The sequence below is a fragment of the Macaca thibetana genome, chromosome 5 (genome assembly GCF_024542745.1).
Source record: "Macaca thibetana thibetana isolate TM-01 chromosome 5, ASM2454274v1, whole genome shotgun sequence".
Lineage (NCBI taxonomy): Eukaryota > Metazoa > Chordata > Mammalia > Primates > Cercopithecidae > Macaca > Macaca thibetana.
In genome coordinates this window covers 60,472,064-60,493,958 of record NC_065582.1, presented here as the reverse complement: position 1 = coordinate 60,493,958, position 21,895 = coordinate 60,472,064, and the positions used below count along the sequence as shown (strand labels likewise).

The following is a 21,895-nucleotide window of genomic DNA, read 5'->3' as shown; positions in this document are numbered from 1 at the left end:
AGCATGGCTTGATTTTTAAAGTAGTAAATGATGGAAAATGAAAACAAGAATGGGCCATGAGCCCAGCCAATGGGGGCAATTCACATTATTCCTAATCTCTTGACAACTGTAGTGTGTAAGTCATGTCTTCAAAGTAAGTTTTCTGTATAGCTTTATTAGTGTTCCATAGATAACAACCTCCCTATGAATATTTTTGAATACCCCAACAGACTTCAAGCAGGTACTACTTAGATATGAATGAGACAAGAGAAAAAAATTAAAAATTGCAGATAAGATTTTAATTTGGTTTTTCCTCTGCTATAAGCCTTTTAAGATATGGTAGAAAGGAAAAGATTTGAAGAGCAAACTGGGTCTTCTGAGTGGCCCAAATAATGTGCAGTATTGTATTTTGTCACCTTCTTGCTTTTTATAATTAGAGGCTTCATTTTTGTCAGCTGCTTTCTTAAGCCATGCTTCTTAGCATCTTAAGGTTAGGTTCTGGTCACTTTTTGTTTGTTTGTTTTATTTTTAACTCCCACCTCTTACACAGAGGATTGATAACAACATAGTAAGGCCCATTTATACAATATATATATTTTTTTAAAAATAAAGAAAATGGATTTTTTCACCTTGCCTTACTGACAAGTTTGTAAATTGCCAATCTTTGCTCTTTTCTCTCCCTTCCAATTTTTCATGGTGGTAATTAAGGACTGTAAATTTCACTTTATCATTTGTGTTAGGAATAGTAGCATAACTCATAGTAATAGCACCATTTATTTCAGTAATGCCAGCCTGCCTGCAAATCATTTGTAAATTGGTTCCATGGATGTACCTCTATCAAATTAATCAAAAAAACCACCTGCATACATTTCCTGAGCTTATTTGAAAGGCTTAGTAACAGTGAGGAAGAAAGACCATTGCTGACCTTTCCATTTTTATTTATTTATAAGTTCTGAGTGGCTCATGCATATGTTTTCATTTTGAACCCTGGCTAATATCTAGCCGAGAATTTTATGTAATACCTTTAAACATTTTTTGAAACGCAGGCTGAGTTTTGTGTCACAAATAATATGCCTGCCAGATGGTCCTACTGTGTTTCATACACAGTAATCATAATGCTCTATTGAACATAAAATTATATGCCATTTGTGAATTTATGGGAAGTAATGCTTTTGTGTTGGCAAAAGATTTTCCAAATGAGCATAATAGTTTTCAATATTGGGAAGTTAGGCAAGAGTCACTTATGTTTTTCCCTTGTACCTAGAAAGTTGATAGCAGTGTGATGTTCTGAATATGGAAGACATGAGAGAATCTTTCCTTCTATGCTTTGCTTAGATGCCTACCTGTGCTCTCTGGAGCAATAGCTAAGACAATTCCAGTTCATATGAGGCTGCCTCCAGTATACTGTTTATATAACATCTGGGACTCTGTCCTGGATATGTATGTTCCTTTTGGGGACCTCCTGGCATACAAACCTCATGCCCAGCTGGCTTCTTACTTATTGGTCCTACCCTAAGAAGAGGAAGGAGAATTTAAATTTAGTAGTGACTTACTCCTAGTCTTACCTCTAGTCAAACATTTTTAGGAAAAAAACAAGGGTACTTATTTTAATTTTGCATTCGGAATTACAAATCTGAGGCAAAATCAAGTTTTTGAGGTCTCAGAGAAAAAAAATAATAATTACAACATATAACTTTATGTTTTTATGTACATCTTCTCCTTATTTCTGTTTCTGGTATATAACTTTAAGAAATAATGATCTGAATCTAAATTCTGTATTTCATTGGTTTTATTTATTGTAGAGTCTTCGAGTTTAGCATGAAAAATCAGAAAAGCCTATAGGGAACTGAACTTTCATAAGCAGCCTGCTCTTACATCTAATTAAGAGGATAATGACAAGTTTTCTTTAAATTCTTAATAGTTATATCTAGTTTCATTCTCTATATATTATTTACTGTAGTCTCTGTGCTATTTAATAGATAATAATGAAGACTTCACACTTAGGAAGTTGAAATAGTCTTTTAAGCAAATCCACTCACTATTTTTTTTTCTAGTCCTCTTCCTGTATATTCTTGTAAGTAATTGGCAATAACTTACTTTGAAGGATTTATTTTATTAGAAAAAGAAAAGACGAGAACAGTAGATTGCCTTGAATCTTACTATCCTCTAAAGAAGTTAGTCTAAATATTTTACTTCTATGTAGCAAAATCAGAGAGCCCTAAAGTAAGTTTGATGCATTTTGAAACACTGTTGAATAATTGTTTCAGTAACCATTATATAATTTAGTCCTAAGTACATATGCAATAATTCTCATGGAGAAAAAGCTTTGGAAAACAATGGATTAAAATGCTAAGATATTAAGCAGAGATTTTAAAGAGTGACAGTTTTTATTAATATAGACTCTCCCATGTATAGTTGAAGCTAGTGTTAAAAACATTTGAGGTTGAGTGCAGTGGCTCATGTCTGTAATCCCAGCACTTGGGGAGGCTAAGGTGGGAAGACTGCTTCAGCCAAGGAGTTTAAGACCAGCTTGGGCAACATAATGAGACCCTATCTCTAAAAATAATTAAACGTTAGCCAGACATGGTGGTATGCACCTGAGATCCCAGCTATTCAGGAGGCTGAGGCAGGAGAATTGCGTGGGTGCAGAAAGTTGAGGCTGCAGTGAGCAATGGTTGTGCCATTGTACTCCAGCCTGGGCAACAGAGTGAAAACATGTCTCAAAAAAAAAAAAAAAAAAAAAAAAAAAGATCTGAAAGGACATCCACAGAATACATAACTGTTGGTTTATTTATTGATCCGTATTTGAATAAATATATGTGTATTTGTAAATACATATAGATTAAAGGTGCTTTCATTGTCTGGTGTCACAGTAATCCATTTTACTACATTAATGTGGGAGAGAATAAATTAAAATATATTAGCCGTAAAGAATTTTTTTAGCCTATTGGGCTTATTCTGTTCATGAGACTTTGAAATATTTTGTAAGTTCTTAGGTAAAAGCCATAAAATTAAATGTTGAAAACCATCACATTTCATTTAACAACAAACCTGTGATTAACTGATAATCAAGTTCTCAAAGATGGTGGAATAAATGATCTTTCCCTTCACCTCTGTCCTCTTCTAAAATAAATCGTCTCCAAATTGCCAACAAGCATGAGAAATTTCTAGCTAAAGACCTTTCTTTCTCTAAGGCTCTGAAAAGAAGGGCTCGGAGTGAAAAGTGCCATAACTACAATAGTAAGTGCATTCTACCAAGAATAAATAAAAATTGCAAAGCCTGACAGTGAAGAATACAGAGAGGAATTCAAGTGACTAAACCTCAAATAAAGGATTATCCTTGTTTGTGAAGAATCTATTCCAGTAAGAAAATCAATCTAGGGGGTCTCTGCATACAAAAGCATTTGGGACTTTTTTTAAACTGTAAAGAAACTGCAGCTGAGACCAGTCATTCTAACTGGGCAGTGGTCTCCCAACAGGTTTTCAGGCATCTGAAATGGACATCTGCCTTGGCCTTTTTCTGTACAGTTATTAGGTCCTGACTATATTTATTCAGAGAGCAGCTGTCCTAAATCAATGATACCCACACTGTCATTAAAATAAATTTGGTACTATATTTTTTACAGCTCTATTAACTTTGCCATTTGACTTTCTACTTTGGAAAAGTGGAGAAATAAAGAAAATGGAAGACTGTGAGTATATTGTTTGTTAAGTGGATGCCAACTACATTAAAATCGCATGAACAGTAATGGAGGTAGCAGAAACAAAGTGACAGATTTAACACTACTGTCTATTTAAGTGTCAAACAGAGTTAAGTGATTTGCTGAATTCTTAGCATGGTTTGGTGCCATAGTACTGTAACAGCTAGCATACAACACTGAAAATTAGACACTGAAAATTAGAGCACAATATTGTCTTAATATGTGGGAAAAGGTAGATGCACTTGAGTATCAAGCAAATTGCTACTGAAAGTGGTAGGTTTCTAGATGAAAAATGGGTTTGATTAATAAAAACAAAATGATTGAAATGTATTTATTCGTTCACTCATTCTTGCATTCATTCATTTATCAAGTATTTTTGAGTACCTGTTATGAGCCTGACTCTATGTTAGAGGCAGAGGATACAAAGTCACGGAATATGTGGTCTGTGCTCTCCTGGAGATTTCACTCTAATAACATGTATTCATTTGTTCAAAATGTTTTATTAATTTAGTGTATTAGTCCATTCTCACACTGCTATAAAGAAATACCAGAGACTGAGTAATTTGTAAAGGAAAGAGTTTTAATTGACTCACAGTTCCACATGGTTGGGGAGGCCTCAGGAAACTTACAATCATAGCAGAAGGGGAAGCAGGCACATCTTACATGGCAACAGGAGAGAGGGAGAAATTGGAGGGGGAAGAGTCCCTTATAAAATCAGCAGATCTTGTGAGAACTCCCTCACTATCATGAGAACAGCATGGGGAAAACCACTCCCATGAACCAATCACCACCCACCAGGTCCCTCCCTTGACATGTGGGGATTACGATTTGATGAGATTTGGGAAGGGACACAGAGCCAAACCATATCAGTTAGTCAATGTTTATTGGATTTATGACAAACAATATTTCTCCAAATGTTTTGAATATATTATTCTTTTATACGTACTTTAAATACCTCTGCTTCTATTTGGTAATACAAAAACAAAGGCAAGACAAAACACCAAATAACATGAAGCCATGCTAGTACGCAGGGAGTCTACAGAATAAGGACACTTCCTTCACTCTAATAGGAAAAAAATATATTTTCCTTCTATGTTAAGGGCTGTACCTTTTCTACGAGAGTGGTTTTTTGACTCAGAGGTTTATAGATATACTTATGTTGCCTGTGAAATATGTCACATTGTTAATAAACTAATACATTTCAAATTTTTAGCTAAGGTAATAATTCTATAGGGCAATATTATACATAGTTAAGTAAATGAGAAGAATTCATTCCCTAAGTGAGAAAGATTACAATTCTTCCCAAGAGAATTGTGAATATTATTGTTTAGAAAATAGGCCATTGAAATGTGTTGAAGTCATCAATGTCAACGTTCAGCTTTTCTTGCATAGGTTCACCTGTGTTTTGTATTATAAGTTCTACTCTGGGTAAGCACTCTTGCATTATATGAAGCTTGATATTTAGAAAGGTTTATAGACTCATTCATTCATTCAACGAATATTTTGTGAGCACCTACCATATGTAGTATGTTGTTGTGATGCCTGGGGTTATAAGTGTGAACAAGATAATCAAAGCTCCTGCCTTCAAGGAGCTCACATTTCAGGGAAAATCTAGACAAAAGGTGCAGGTAGAAAAATCAGTGATTCTGTCTCACACAATGAGCTACCTTTAGGAAATAAAACATTGTAGTATGAGACTCAATAATTCATACATTGACTCTTTCAACAGATACATAGTGTGCTCCTACTGTTTGCAAGACACAGTTCTAGGTATTGGATCTTCCCTTAATCTTCAAATTCAGAAGATGTTAAATGCATTCCAGAAATTTGTTTTTTACAAGTACATTGTGTGAGTTTACAATCAGAAAACTTTTTTGAAATTACCTCTTTAATCAATTTCTTTTGACTGTAAATTATCCTACCTGGACTTGTGATAAGAACGATGTAGCAGAAAATTCAGAGCAGGAAGCACACTGTGATCATGGCTTTCTTTATTTGTTGCTGACTGATAGAAAACTATTGTGATCTTAACTAGACAAACTGATGGCCAAGATGATGTTTCAGAGGAAACAATGAAGAGCCTCTCTTAGATTCTCACTGAAATGAAAAGCAGCTTACTTTTCCAAGAAACTGCAGGAATGACTCAGGTAGTGCCAAAGCTTTTCTCAAAAAGCAACTCTGGTTCTACTCAAATACTTAAATAAGCACTTTAAAATTACAGAATTATTCACTATAAACCTTACAGATATTTGCCTGGAAGGTTTTTGAGGGTTCCTAATGTGGCTCCTGAACCATGTTTAGTTTATTCAAATTAAAAGAATTAAACCATTGCTACAGTCTAGTAGATAAAACTAGGATTTGAGAGGATAGGCAGTGGGTTGATGACGTTGCAGTTTGGGGAAAGAATGGAGCTATCCTTTGTCATAATAACATGAATGACACATTGGTTTCTTCCTACAGCTACTATATGTAGTCTTTTGCATCACTACTCATAGCAAGATTTAAAGAATTTAGCAGCAAAAATCCATATTTTTAGAGGAAGAAGAAGGGATGGGGGAGCAAAGAACATAGAAATAGTTACTTTAATCTATGACTTAATGCATTTACAATCTTTTTAATGACTTGTTCTTCTGCCTAATATAACAGGAAGGGTACTTGACAGTCACTTTAGGGAGCAAGAAGGAAGTTGTGAAGAATTAAGAGTATTAAATGAAGCATACTTATTGTAGGATTCCCTGTGACTAGATGCTTCAAAGATACTTATTTATTCATTCATTCCTTGGCCTGTTGCTCATTCCATTATTCAACCAAACTTAGGCACGCCAGACAAAGGATACATGCTGATGTACAAAGCAAACATAATCTCTGACCTCTTAGAATTATATTCTTCTCAAGCAGAAGGGAATATAGCACATGACAAATAAAAAGGTTATTCAGCTGGATGACTTATTGTTATAGCCTGTGTCTGGACATCAATTGGTTTTTCTCCAGTGCTTTCAGCAAATCAAAAATAGCATCCCGTTCTTCTTTTGGTAAATTGGTAAAATAATTTAAGATGCCATTGTGGGAGGCTGAGGTGGGCAGATTACTTGAGGCCAGGAGTTTGAGACCAGCCTGGCCAACATGGTGAAACCTCAAATATACTAAAAATAAAAAAAATAAGCCGGGCATGGTAGCGTGCACCTGTAGTCCCAGGTACTCAGGAGGCTGAGGCATAAGAATCACTTGCCCCCGGGAGGTGGAAGTTGCAGTGAGCCAAGATCACAACACTGCACTCCAGCCTGGGTGACAGAGCAAGATGCTCTCTCAAAAATAACTAACTAACTAACTAAATAAATAAATGAAAGAATTTAAGATGCTTGCTTTAGGTATTCTGCTGATACTCAAGATTCTCTTCTGAATGTACCTGAGATTATAAACTCTATAAGGGCAAGGATTTTGCTTCTGTTGACCACAAATATCCAGTTCCATGTGACAGTCATATAATAAATACTTGCTGAATAACAACCTGGGGATTTATATAATCAGGAATTGATTTCAGTTTCTTGGCACAGAAGCAAGTGGAGTGATGAGAGGAACAATAATGTCTGATTTAGATCATAACACTTGTTGGAACTTGATGGACTCAGATCTTTATAAAATGATCTTTTTATGAAACCTGTTTTTGGAAAAATGAACTCCCTAACCAGTGATGCTTGGTTCTTATGATTCTCTTATCATCTTAGAATGAATTGAGAAATTCTAGCCATAATGGAGAATTCTTTTGAATTACTGTTTTGAAAGGAGGTCGAGCTAGTTATTCAAGTTTGTCCTGGCAGCAGGATGATATGTGGGATTTTAATTATTTGATGATGGACCTTCTATTTAAAAAGTTATCTTTCTTAAAAAAAATCTAAAGGAGACAACTATTAGCAGCTCTGTGGAGTTACACAGAGTTAGCTTCGGAGCCTTCCTGGGTGAAATTCCTTGCATACTTCCTTCTCTAGATGCAGAATACACTGTTAGTGAGAAATGACTATGATCGGCATATTGTGTTTATCAGAGACCATAGATTTTAGTTTATGGGTCTCTTCATAGAAGTTGTAAGTTGTACTGTGGACAACATTATTATACAAGTTCCTGGACAAATTTTAAAAATTAAGTTGTCCTGATCTCTGAGGGAGTGAAGTTGGAAGACCAGAGATTATAATTTGGCTCTCTATCACTACTGTTTTCCAAATGGGTAATTTTTAGAATGGGAATGTCAATTATTCTAGTTTACTTCAGTTAAGATTAGATTCTTCATTAGGGTTGACAGGATCTGCTTTGGGAACAGGAGAGGAAAGTCTATGGCAAGATAATCTGAATAAAGACCTTCAATATTCTGTTTGGAACAGAGATGGTTTTAAAGTCCTATCCCTTTTGTTATATTAAAGGTTATATTATAAAATTAATACGGAGATGAACAGCTTCAAAAGGTAAAAATTGATATCAGCAAAAAAATTGTTAAATGTTCAAATTTGAATAAAATAGTGAAATAATGTTTGATGAATGAGTGAATAAGACCAATATAAAAATATGATTAGCTTCTGAAAGCATGAGAAAGAATAAAATTAAACCAAGCAGCTAGGGGCATATAAGACCTCTTAGTTATTGCCTACATAGATCAAGTTCCTTGAGCTAAGGTGGCTGCTTAACAGGACTCCAGAATCTGGGTTTGCCCTGCAGGGATCAGTGTGGATATTAACAATTGTAATAAAGTTAGGACCAATGAGCAAACAAAGCAGTTTCAGTTGCTTTTCTGTAGCACACCAAGCATGAAGAACCAATACCCAGATCAGCAGTATCATTATGACTCTTTTAAAAATTAGTCATTTGCATAAATCAGATCTGACATTTTGTTTTATAACAGACCATAATACTTTAATATTTTTACAAGTGGGGCCATTTCTCAATGGCTTTATTAATATATATTTAACCTAGGAACCATGACTGACAAGCTTGCTTTCCAAAACAATTATATAATTTTTGTTTGATTTAATCCTTGGTTCCATTTATTTAATGCATGCTATCTGCTACCTTTAAGTTATACAGTTTTGATTATTTTCTTCTAAGAAAGAGAGAGCCAAACTTAATTTAAAGTCAACATTACTTGGAACCAGTGAAATGGGATTGCATTTCTTCCTTGGGAATATTTTTTACTTGGTATTGACATGATGAATTCGTATGCAATTCCTGAATCTGGGATTGGAAGTATTTATGAAGCCCTTTATTCAATACTACATGAAGAGATTGAGGATGGACAATGTCCTAATACATGAGTATGCAACAAGAATTTGATTACATATTTACTTTTAGTTTTTAGCTACCTTGGGTTGTGAGAGAGAACATAAGAGCCTTAACAACACTTCTTAAGTTTTTTTACTATCTAAAAAAGACCTTTATTTTGTTTCTGGTATTAGAAATAAGGGATTCTATTCACAAATAAGTGAGATTTTAACCAAATTTATTCTAAAACATTTTCTGCTTATACGATTGATATAAAATAATAGTAACGGAAAATGCCAACGGACAATTGTAGACTATTTAAACTTTTTAAAATGTAGGATTAAATATACTAAGTAATCTTTCTTGTATATTTACATTATTTTCTCAGTCTTCCATAACCTCAGCTGAAAATCCAAATGTAAAAAATTCATGCTATACTTTTAAATAGCATCTCTCATGTATTATATTTTATGAATACAGTATGAAATTTTTTGGTTTGATACATGCTCATTTCAAAATTTGCACATTTTTTGAGAGATGCTTTAAACATACACCATTTTACACAGTACCTAAATATTTAAGGCATGTACATATAAAACTGTAATATGTAAGTATATATGCTCTCTATATGCATCTCTGACTATATAGATACACATGCATATACACACATATAGTATTTTTATGCAGCATAGGTGAATTGTTTTCAGTATGTTTATTTAAACTATTTTTATACTTTTATCTTTTAAAAACTCTATCATTTGGATTAACTCCCAGCTAATTGGAAATGAATCTACATAGCAGTCAATTTGAATCAAATTCCTTCAAGCTATTTAGGGTCCTCTGTACGAGACTGCAAGATTCCTATTTGCTTTAATGGATAGTATTAATAACATTGCTGCTGGCCGCAAAGGTTCATATACTTTGAAAATCTATAGTTAAAGCTCATCTATAAGAGTGTGGTCTGAATGAAGTACTTAATTAGCATATAGTACTACTATATGAATTGAGTCAGCATGTTTTATAGTAACGAGGAGCTCAGAAAAACTGTAAATAGGACATGAGAGTATATTTTCATTATTACATATTGAACCTTAGAGTTGGACCATCTTGACATGTCTTAACATGTAAATTCAATAAACTACTTTATAACCTTTTTCAGGTATGATTTGAATTTAAAAATATATGTGTATGTATGTATTATAAATATATATAAATTAAGTATATATTTATCAATAATTAGCATAGAAAGAATGGTTTCTTGCTCTTTAATATTGTGGCAAGGTCTGTACACTTTTGCATTAAAAAAATATAAATGATATATGTTTTAAAATAACAGATTTATATATAAACTTTAAAGCACATGTTTTTCTTTTAAGTTTTTCTAGTATTTAATGAATACAAAAGAACATGACTGTGTATTTAATGCTTATAGTTGAATTGTTTTCAATGTGACCTTAAGCCATCACCTTGAGTATTTTAAACCTTTCAATCTGAAGTGGATTATGGGAGATGATTGGCAGCAGCGAGACTCAGAACTATGGAGGGAGCTTTGTTGTGATCCTTTACCTTCTGACAACACGGGTTATAACTCACAAAGAACGGCACTTAAATAGAACTCCATGTACCACCACCTTTTGGCCACACTTGGATGGCTGCAGTAAAATCTTTGCCTGCTACCACTGTAAGCGATCCAACAACAATGCCAAAAATAAATCATTTACATGAATTTTACTCTTTATGTTTTACTACATAATGATTCTTCTAACAAATGATGAAGAGAAAATAATTATTTAGATGCTTCTTTCCCATCAACTCATCCTTCCTGGCACATTTTCTGTTCCCTGAAATAGTTCTTTGGAAAATCAGGGAAGAGCTTGTGATGTTTCTGTTAAAATGCCAGTGATACATTGCACCATGCTGAGACCTGATCTAGAAAAATGAGCTGCTGCAAATTTGCCCTAGGGACATTTCAGTACCATGCAAATACTTGCAGGAGAATATTAGAGCTCCTATTCAATGCTACACTTTAATATATTATCTAATTTCTAAATGTGACAACTTTCCTGGTAGGGACAGCATGCAGACCATCTGTCAGAATGAACGCTAACTTAGCCTGAAAGACCCTGAACAATATGGGTTTAGGGAACTGGAGTAAATCTATTAAGCATAATCAGGTTGGGGACTCATAGAGTTCAAGGGTGTTGGGTGTGTTAGAGGTGTATCGAGTTGTCTTTCTCCAGCTACCAACATGTAAAATGACTTTCTGAAAAACCACTTTATTTATGGTGGTAGCAACAGTCAATTTTGAAGCCATCCATTTCAAGTTTCTTTTCACACTGGTCTTTGAACTGGGGTGGCCAGAAAGAGAACAGGATAATAGCATCAAGCAATAATTATTGTTGGGCAAAAATTCTTAGGTTGCCCTGTCAGAGAAGTGGAATCTGATCCTGAGAAATTTGCTGTCCTCATGTCTACCTCCCTGAAAATGGTTTACATTATTTATAAATGAACCCCTTGTTTAGCTAAAACTTGTTTAAACAGCACAGTGTAGTTCTAATCTTGTGGCAGAATCATAATCAGTTCTGGAGATGGCAAAAAGTGAAGATTCTTAACAAAACAAATAAGTAATGACAACTGCAAACAAACAGACATACCAGAAAACCTCAAGATAATTTATTGAATAACTTCACTTGGAAACTTATGTGAAGAACTGAAGTCCTTAAAGAATGAATGAAAAATGAATTCTATTATTTTGGAGCACTTAGTGTTATAGGCCAGTCCTGTTATATATCTTAAAACTACCAACACTTCAGATTTAAGTTTGAAAACATATTATAGATTAAATACATGGTGCAGTGAAATTTAAATGTGAAATCATCCCTTCTGGACCACCATCCTTCCTAACTAGAGTGAAAATAGCACATTGTTATGTCCCAATTCATCAAAATTCAGTTTTCAGGTATTTTAGTGATTGAATCTGCCTGGCAAGAGGCCATCCATTTCATACAAAGGTTTCTCAGTAGGGTTGCCTTGTCATACATTTCTGTAAATGGGAGTTTGGAAACTTTAAATGAAAGAGTGTGTAAAGTTTTCTTTGCTGAGTGTTATTAACTGAGGGACTCTGGATTAATTTAGCACCCAGGTCTGTTCTTTCAGCCATAAGCCATGCTGTCAGGGAAACTTAATTACACTTTAAGTGGGATGCAAATGAGTTGTGACACAACATCATTTCACATGAAAGGTTCATTACTTACATTAACTTGCACAATGCTCACTCCTAAGCCTAGGACTCATTACAATATTCCTGGGATTATATTTTTTAAACATAGTTAAATGCAAGTGGGGTTTTAACTTTTAATAACTGTTTCTTTCTTAGTATTTAAGACTACAAATGTTCACTTTATTAAATGATTATGAATTGAACTACCAGATACTTGAACATATGAAGGCTTCTGGGGAAAAAAAAAGTGTTCTATGTGTCAGCTCCATAGCAAATTCTCAGTACCAGATTATTCTTTGTTTAAATTGTAAATTTGCAATTAAATTTAAATTTTAAGTTATGTTATGATTTATAAATAATGGGATCATTAAATCAACCTAGTTAACATATCCCTCACCTCAAATACTTAACATTTTATGTCATAAGAACATTTGAAATGTACTCTTAGCAATTATGAAATGTAGAGTACTCATATTAACTACATTCATCAAGTTGCGCAATAGAACTGAAAAAAATTCCATATTTCTCTTGGATAACTGAAATTTTGTACCCTTTGACCATCATCTACCCCTTTTCCCCTCCCTCCAGCCTTTCTAACCACCATTCTGCTTTCTGCTTCTATGATTTTTTTTTGAGATTCCACATATAACTGAGAATATATAGTATTTGTCTTTCTGTGCCTGGCTTATTTCATTTTCCATAATATCCTTCAATTCCATCCATGTTGTCACAAATGACAGAATTCCATTCTTTTTTAATAATATTCCATTGTGCATATATACCCTCTTGCCCATTTTAAAATTAGAATTTTTGCTTTCTTAATACTGACTTGTTTTAGCTCCTTCCATATTTTGTATATTAAACCTTTATAGGATATATGGCTTACAAATATTTTCTCCCAATCTGTGGGTTGTCTCTGCACACAGCTAATTGTTTCCTTTGCTACGCAGAAGCTTTCTAATTTGATATATTTCCATTTGTCTACTTTCGCGTTTGTTCCCTGTACTTTTGGGATTAAATCCAAGAAATCATTGCCCAGACTGATGTCGTGTAGTTTTCCCCCACGTTTTCTTCTAGTAGTTTTATAGTTTCTGGTCATATGCTTAAGTACTTAATCTATTTTGAATTGATTTTTGTGTATGGTATGCAACAAGATTTCAATTTTATTATTCTGCATGTGGATATCCAGTTTTACCAGCACCATTTATTGAAGGAACTATCGTTTTCCCATTGCATATTCTTGACACATTTGTTGACAAGCAGTTGATTGTACATGTGTGAGTTCATTTTGGAGCTCACTATTCCATTTCAGTGGTCAATGTGTCTATTTTTTGGTCAGTACAATGCTGTTTTAATTACTGTAGCTTTGTAGTATACTTTGAAAACAGGTGGTATGATACCATCAGGTTTGTTCTTTTTGCTCATGATTGCCTTAGCTCATTCTGGTTTCTTTGTGGTCCCATATAAATTTTAGGGCTTTTTTTTTCTGGTTCTATGAAAAGTGACATTGGAATTTTTATATGGATTGCATTGAGTCTGTAGACTGCTTTGGGTAGTAGGGACATTTTGATAATATCAATTCTTCCAATCCATAAACATGGTTAACATAAAATGCAATGAAATTTATATACTATATTGTGCCAGTCCTATAAGTAACTTTTTATCAATAACTTCCTTATACGGCTTAAAATAGAAAATGTAACAAGGTTTAAAATCAGAAGGCTAAGAAATTTTATGCCAGGGCTTTAGGTTTTTCTGAACATCTGTTGGGTGAGGAAATCTACAAATATAAACATATGTAGCATTTTTATATTGATAGATTAAAAACTTGAGTGATAGAGATAAATGAGTCATGATTATCTGATGAAGTGTTAGGTTAGATACAAAAATACATTTGGTCCAATTTTGAAAAAACAGACAAATGGTTCTGGAATTGTAAAGGAGAGAGAGTTTACTTTAGATTTATAGTTCTATTATCTAATGTGGGGATGAGAGAGTTTTAGGAAAAATTAGTTGTTTTTTCTTAAAACGTAATCAGTTACCAACATAAATCGAGTGTTTGATAGTTGTTTTCAAGTATATAGATGTAAGAAAAACAATAATGTACTTTTATTGAGTATTTATTATGCTTTTGGCAAAGAGTACTTTGTACACTCATTTAATACACAGAAAACCCTATGAAGCAGGTACTCTATTCTGATTTTACAGATGATAAAACTATAATAAGAAAGAGAGGGCTTAAGCAAGTTGCTCAAAGTCACACAATGAGTGTGAAGGACAGGCTTCAAATCTATTTGGTCTGATTCTAAAGTCCATGATTTTAAACGCTATGGTATACTGCCTAAGGTACACAAAGGTTTATATATGCAGTAAATATATGTATATAATTAATATAATATATAAATTATTACATTTTATAGTATAAATTAATTTAAATTCTAATTTTATACCATCAATTAGCTGTCATTTAAATTTAATTATTATTTAAAAATAGTATTTATGTTTAACAAATTGGTTCATAAATTAATTAAAGAAATTATGTTTATCGACTATAGAAACCTCTTGTACAACTTGGGCAGTATATCATAGTAGTTAAAATCATGAACTTTAGAACTAGACTGGGTAGGTTTGAATCCTGTGCTCTCACAGTGTGAACCCTATGCGTCCTGACTGACATACACATGAATGTGTATATGAAGTTGATGAACAATATTAGTATATTAGAGATGGGAGACATCTTAGGAGACATCTAGTCTACTACTTTCATTTTGTAGAAATCCAGAGAAGTTTATTCAGCATGTTGTCATATCTTTTATGTAGCATTTAACACTTCTAAATCTTCTCTTTAAGGGTTATATTTAAAATAATGTTACTCTAATTACTTAAAACAATCATTTTGACTTGCATAGAAATTTTTATTTACCTTCAATTTCAGTATTTGTTGACATTCTATAAGTTCTCAAAGTGCTTCATGATATACAAGGATACAAAAAAGAGACTCTTATTTTCTAAACTAAATCAAAATTTAAAATCCCAATGAAGCAATAGCTTAAGATAAATATGAGAAGAACCACAGGAGTTCTATAGAAAAAGATTGAAGATCATATTGAGGGTAATAAAGAGTCCTTTCATAAAGATGATAGACATTTAAAGAGGCCTTGTAGGATGTGTAGGATGTTGAATATTGAACTTGAGGAGTGGTGGATAAGGGCATGTGGACAGATTAAAGCATAAGCACAGGCTCAGAGGCAGAAAAATATTTGACATTTGGATGGCAAATGCACTCTAGTTTGCTTTACCGTGGCACAGGCTAGGCATGGGAATAGTGGGAAAATGACAAAATAACTGAACTGACTTCTTGAATTTTCGTAGATTGTGACACATGGTAGCCCAATAAAAATCAAGAAAATGTAAGATGAGATGAGTAAGATAAACATTTACATCAATTTTTATTTGTATAAATTTAAGTACCTTCATAAATGGAGTTAAATAACAGAGCTTTGAAAGCCACCAGATTTTTTATCTTTGGCGTCTGAAAAAAGAAGTTAACAAAGATCTAAGAAAGAACAAGAGCCATTTTCAATGTGACATGAATATAAAGATTTCTCAATGAATCATACATGGAAGATTAAATTTCATTTTTAATAATCCTAAAACTATCTTCAGCATTGAATTGAACATTAAAGATGATAACCAATATTGACATATTAAAATAACTTAGAGGGTTTCATTTTCTACACTTGATCTTAGCCAAAAGGCTGAGAAGCGATGAGGGTTTCATTTTCTGGATAGGGGATATTAGATAACTCAAGTGGCCTTCAGTTTTTAAATATCTGAAAACACTAGATCAAATATAACAACTATCTATTTAAACGCTCCCAAAAGAATTGGAAAATCTCAAGAGAGATAAACAATGAGGAAAAAATTCCTGGAGCAAAAGGTAATGTGGCAACCACCTTGAAAGGTTGGAGTCGGCGTTGGTTCCATCTCTCAGTAACAAGAATTGGAATTTAACACTCCTTGGGGACGGAAAGTGATGTCGTGGATCTGCATGAGTCAAGGAGTTGAAAAAGAAACAGAAAATAAAATGAAAAACGATCAGCACGTTGCAACACCAGTGACTAGATCAAGGGTGAACCAGAAAAATATCTATCCCATGGCACAGGGAGCCAACTTACCTTTTTCAGTTTGAACTGGGAGTTGGTGTGGCAGAATTTTTCCTCTGATAATTTGCAAATATAGGTCTGCCTTCACATTAATTTGGGGCTCAGTTTTACTCTATGTAGGTGATTAATACATTGAGAAATTAAAACATCATCCCAGCTATACTACTGCTAGTAACACTGGGTTGAAGCAACCACAAATAACTTTAGAAGCCAGGTTTCATGGAATTTAGAGCTTTTTAAGGGTACGTTGGATGGTTGTTTTTCTTCCTGAAGGAGAGTAGCGATGCAGATTAACTTTAGATTTTGTTAAATCAGTAGGTTATTCATATGGAAAGAAAAATGAATCTACAGTTTACAACATAAACCAAAACCAATTCCAGGTGTATTAAAGGTCCAAACATGAAAATGAAACTAAATTCTTTTCAGAAGAAAACATAGAAAAAAAGATTTTTGACATCATGCTAGGGATGGATTTCTTAAGCAAGACTCAGCATCAAAAAGATTAATTTAAATTTAAAAGATTATATTCTATATATCATAAGACACTGTAAACACTGTTGGTGAGAGTACAAATTGGTACAATGACTTTGGAGGGCAATTAAAGCCACATATTGTAAACCTAAAGATGTACATAACCTTAAAACCCAAAAATTCCATTCCTACATGTATAATCTAGGGACACTTCCTTATATGCATACAGGACATACATATAAGAATGTTGAAACATTGTGTGAAAAATTGGAAAAAACTTAGATGTATATCCACAGGAGAATTAATACATAAATTTTGTCATATTAACTCATTAAAATAAAAGGAAATTATGAATTAGAGCCAAATTATAATATAGAAAATCTAAAAATATAACCTTGCATATATATATAATATACATACATATACATGGCATAAGTATAGTATGCTACTATTTTGTAAAGAATAGAAACATGAACAACAACACTTATTATATGCACATACATGGTTTATGTAGTAAAATTATAAAAACATGCTTGCAAGTTATAAACACCAAATTTAGGATAATGGCTCTTTTGAGGTAGGGAGAGAGATGAATGGAAATTTTTCTTAAACTAGGTAGTTTATTAAACCTATACTTTTTAATATGGCTGAAATCTTTCATAATATTAATTAAAGCAACTTAATAACAACTTAATGCCATAATTTTATTTTATATTTATTTATTTATTTATTTATTTATTTATTTTTTATTTTTTAGTAGAGACGGGGCTTCACCATGTTGGCCAGACTGATCTTGAACTCCTGACCTCAAGCAGTCCACCTGCTTTGGCCTCCCAAAATGCTAGGATTATAGGTGTGAGCCCACCACTCCTGGCCTGGATTCTCTCTCTTTTTTTTAAATTATACTTTAAGCTCTAGGGTACATGTGCACAATGTGCAGGTTTGTTACATATGTATACATGTGCCATGTTGGTGTGCTGCACCCATTAACTCATCATTTACATTAGTTATATCTCCTAATGCTATCCCTCCCCACTACCCCTCCCCACAACAGGACCCGGTGTGTGATGATCCCCTTCCCGTGTCCAAGTGATCTCATTGTTCAATTCCCACCTATGAGTGAGAACATGTGGTATTTAGTTTTCTGTTCTTGCGATAGTTTGCTGAGAATGATGGTTTCCAGCTGCATCCATGTCCCTACAAAGGACACAAACTCATCCTTTTTATGGCTGCATAGTATTCCATGGTGTATATGTGCCACATTTTCTTAATCCAGTCTGTCACCGATGGACATTTGGGTTGATTCCAAGTCTTTGCTATTGTGAATAGTGCTGAAATAAACATATGTGTGCATGTGTCTTTATAGCAGCATGACTTATAATCCTTTGGGTATATCCCCAGTAATGGGATGGCTGGGTCAAATGGTATTTCTAGTTCTAGATCCTTGAGGAATCAAAACACTGTTTTTCACGATGGTTGAGCTAGTTTACAGTCCCACCAACAGTGTAAAAGTGTTCCTATTTCTCCACATCCTCTCCAGCACCTGTTGTTTCCTGACTTTTTAATGATTGCCGTTCTAACTGGAATGAGATGGTATCTCATTGTGGTTTTGATTTGCATTTCTCTGATGGCGAGTGATTACGAGCATTTCTTCATGTGTCTGCTGGCTGTATGAATGTCTTCTTTTGAGAACTGTCTGTTCATATCCTTGGCCCACTTTTTGATGGGGTTGTCTGTTTTTTTCTTGTAAATTTGTTTGAGTTCTTTGTAGGTTCTGGATATTAGCCCTTTGTCTGATGAGTAGATTGCAAAAATTTTCTCCCATTCTGTAGGTTGCCTGTCCACTCTGATGGTAGTTTCTTTTGCTGTGCAGAGGCTCTTTAGTTTAATTAGATCCCATTTGTCAATTTTGGCTTTTGTTGCCATTGCTTTTGGTGTTTTAGACATGAAGTCCTTGCCCATGCCTATGTCCTGAATGGTATTACCTAGGTTTTCTTCTAGGTTTTTATGGTATTAGGTCTAACATTTAAGTCTCTAATCCATCTTGAATTAATTTTCGTATAAGGAGTAAGGAAAGGATCCAGTTTCAGCTTTCTACTTATGGCTAGCCAATTTTCCCAGCATCATTTATTAAATAGGGAATCCTTTCCCCACTTCTTGTTTTTGTCAGATTTGTCAAAGATCAGATGGCTGTAGATGTGTGGTATTATTTCTGAGGGCTCTGTTCTGTTCCATTGGTCTATATCTCTGTTTTGGTACTAGTACCATGCTGTTTTGGTTACTGTAGCCTTGTAGTATATTTTGAAGTCAGGTAGCATGATGCCTCCAGCTTTGTTCTTTTGACTTAGGATTGTCTTGGCAATGTGGGCTCTTTTTTGGTTCCATATAAACTTTAAAGTAGTTTTTTCCAATTCTGTGAAGAAAATCATTGGTAGCTTGATGGGGTGGCATTGAATCTATAAATTACCTTGGGCAGTATGTCCATTTTCACAATATTGATTCTTTTTATCCATGAGCATGGTATGTTCTTCCATTTGTTTGTGTCCTCTTTTATTTCACTGATCAGTGGTTTGTAGTTCTCCTTGAAGAGGTCCTTTACATCCCTTGTATTATATTCCTAGGTATTTTATTCTCTTTGAAGCTATTGTGAATGGGAGTTCATTCATGATTTGACTCTCTGTTTATCTGTTACTGGTATATAAGAATGCTTGTGGGCCGGGCGCGGTGGCTCATGCCTGTAATCCCAGCACTTTGGGAGGTCGAGACGGGCAGATCACGAGGTCAGGAGATCGAGATCATCCTGGCTAACATGGTGAAATCCTGTCTCTACTAAAAATACAAAAAATTAGCTGGGCGTGGCGGTGGGTGCCTGTAGTCCCAGCTACTCGGGAGGCTGAGGCAGGAGAATGGCGTGAACCTGGGAGGGGGAGCTTGCAGTGAACAGGGATAGTGCAACTGCACTCCAGCCTGGGCGACAGAGCGAGACTCAATCTCAAAAAAAAAAAAAAAGACCGCTTGTGATTTTTTGCACATTAATTTTGTATCCTGAGACTTTGCTGAAGTTGCTTATCAGCTTAAGGAGATTTTGGGCTGAGACAATGGGGTTTTCTAAATATACAATCATGCCATCTGCAAACAGGGACAATTTGACTTCTTCTTTTCCTAACTGAATACCCGTTATTTCTTTCTCTTGCCTGATTGCCCTAGCCAGAACTTCCAACACTATGTTGAATAGGAGTGGTGAGAGAGGGCATCCCTGTCTTGTGCTAGTTTTCAAAGGGAATGCTTCCAGTTTTTGCCCATTCAGTATAATATTGGCTGTGGATTTGTCATAAATAGCTCTTATTATTTTGAGATACGTTCCTTCAATACCGAATTTATTGAGAGTTTTTAGCATGAAGGGCTGTTGAATTTTGTCAAAGGCCTTTTCTGCATCTATTGAGATAATCGTGTGGTTTTTGTCTTTGGTTCTGTTTATATCCTGGATTACGTTTATTGATTTATGTACGTTGAACCAGCCTTGCATCCCAGGGATGAAGCCCACTTGATCATGGTGGATTAGCTTTTTGATGTGCTGCTGGATTTTGTTTGCCAGTATTTTATTGAGGATTTTTGCATCGATGTTCATTAGGGATATTGGTCTAAAATTCTCTTTTTTTGTTGTTTCTCTGCCAGGCTTTGGTTTCAGGATGATGTTGGCCTCATAAAATGAGTTAGGGAGGATTCCCTCTTTTTCTATAGATTGGAATAGTTTCAGAAGGAATGGTACCGGCTCCTCCTTGTACCTCTGGTAGAATTCAGCTGTGAATCCATCTGGTCCTGGACGTTTTTTGGTTGGTAGGCTATTAATTATTGCCTCAATTTCAGAGCCTGCTATTGGTCTATTCAGGGATTCAACTTCTTCCTGATTTAGTCTCGGGAGAGTGTAAGAGTCCAGGAAATTAACCATTTCTTCTAGGTTTTCTAGTTTATTTGCATAGAGGTGTTTATAGTATTCTCTGATGGTAGTTTGTATTTCTGTGGGGTCGGTGGTGATATCCCCTTTATCATATTTTATTGAGTCTATTTGATTCTTCTCTCTTTTCTTCTTTATTAGTCTTGCTAGCGGTCTATCAATTTTGTTGATCTTTTCAAAAAACCAGCTCCTGGATTCATTGATTTTTTGGAGAGTTTTTTGTGTCTCTATCTCCTTCAGTTCTGCTCTGATCTTAGTTATTTCTTGCCTTCTGCTAGCTTTTGAATGTGTTTGCTCTTGCTTCTCTAGTTCTTCTAATTGTGATGTCAGGGTGTCAATTTTAGATCTTTCCAGCTTTCTCCTGTGGGCATTTAGTGCTATAAATTTCCCTCTACACTCTGCTTTAAATGTGTCCCAGAGATTCTGATATGTTGTGTCTTTGTTCTCATTGGTTTCAAAGAACATCTTTATTTCTGCCTTCATTTTGTTATGTACCCAGTAGTCATTCAGGAGTAGATTGTTCGGTTTCCATGTAGTTGAGTGGTTTTGATTGAGTTTCTTAGTCCTGAATTCTAGTTTGATTGCACTGTGTTCTGAGAGACAGTTTGTTGTAATTTCTGTTCTTTTACATTTGCTGAGGAGTGCTTTACTTCCAGCTATGTGGTCAATTTTGGAATAAGTGCGATGTGGTGCTGAGAAGAATGTATATTCTGTTGATTTGGGGTGGAGAGTTCTGCAGATGTCTATTAGGTCCGCTTGGTGCAGTTGAGTTCAATTCCTGGATATCCTTGTTAACTTTCTGTCTCGTTGATCTGTCTAATGTTGACAGTGGGGTGTTGAAGTCTCCCATTATTATTGTGTGGGAGTCTAAGTCTCTTTGTAAGTCTCTAAGGACTTGCTTTATGAATCTGGGTGCTTCTGTATTGGGTGCATATATATTTAGGATAGTTAGTTCTTCCTGTTGAATTGATCCCTTTACCATTATGTAATGGCCTTCTTTGTCTCTTTTGATCTTTGATGGTTTAAAGTGTGTTTTATCAGAGACTTGGATTGTAACCCCTGGTTTTTTTTTGTTTTCCATTTGCTTGGTAGATCTTCCTCCATCCCTTTATTTTGAGTCTATGTGTGTCTCTGCATGTGAGATGGGTCTCCTGAA

At 34.5% G+C, this 21,895-nt stretch overlaps 1 protein-coding gene and 1 pseudogene across 1 annotated transcript in view; both read right to left on the bottom strand.

The window, feature by feature from the left end:
- Positions 1 to 21,895, bottom strand: part of LOC126955052 (peptidyl-prolyl cis-trans isomerase A-like) — a 789,087-nt gene that overhangs the window by 203,090 nt on the left and 564,102 nt on the right. The gene's annotated exons all lie outside the window — the stretch shown is intronic.
- LOC126955916 (uncharacterized) lies at positions 15,788 to 15,917 on the bottom strand (annotated as a pseudogene).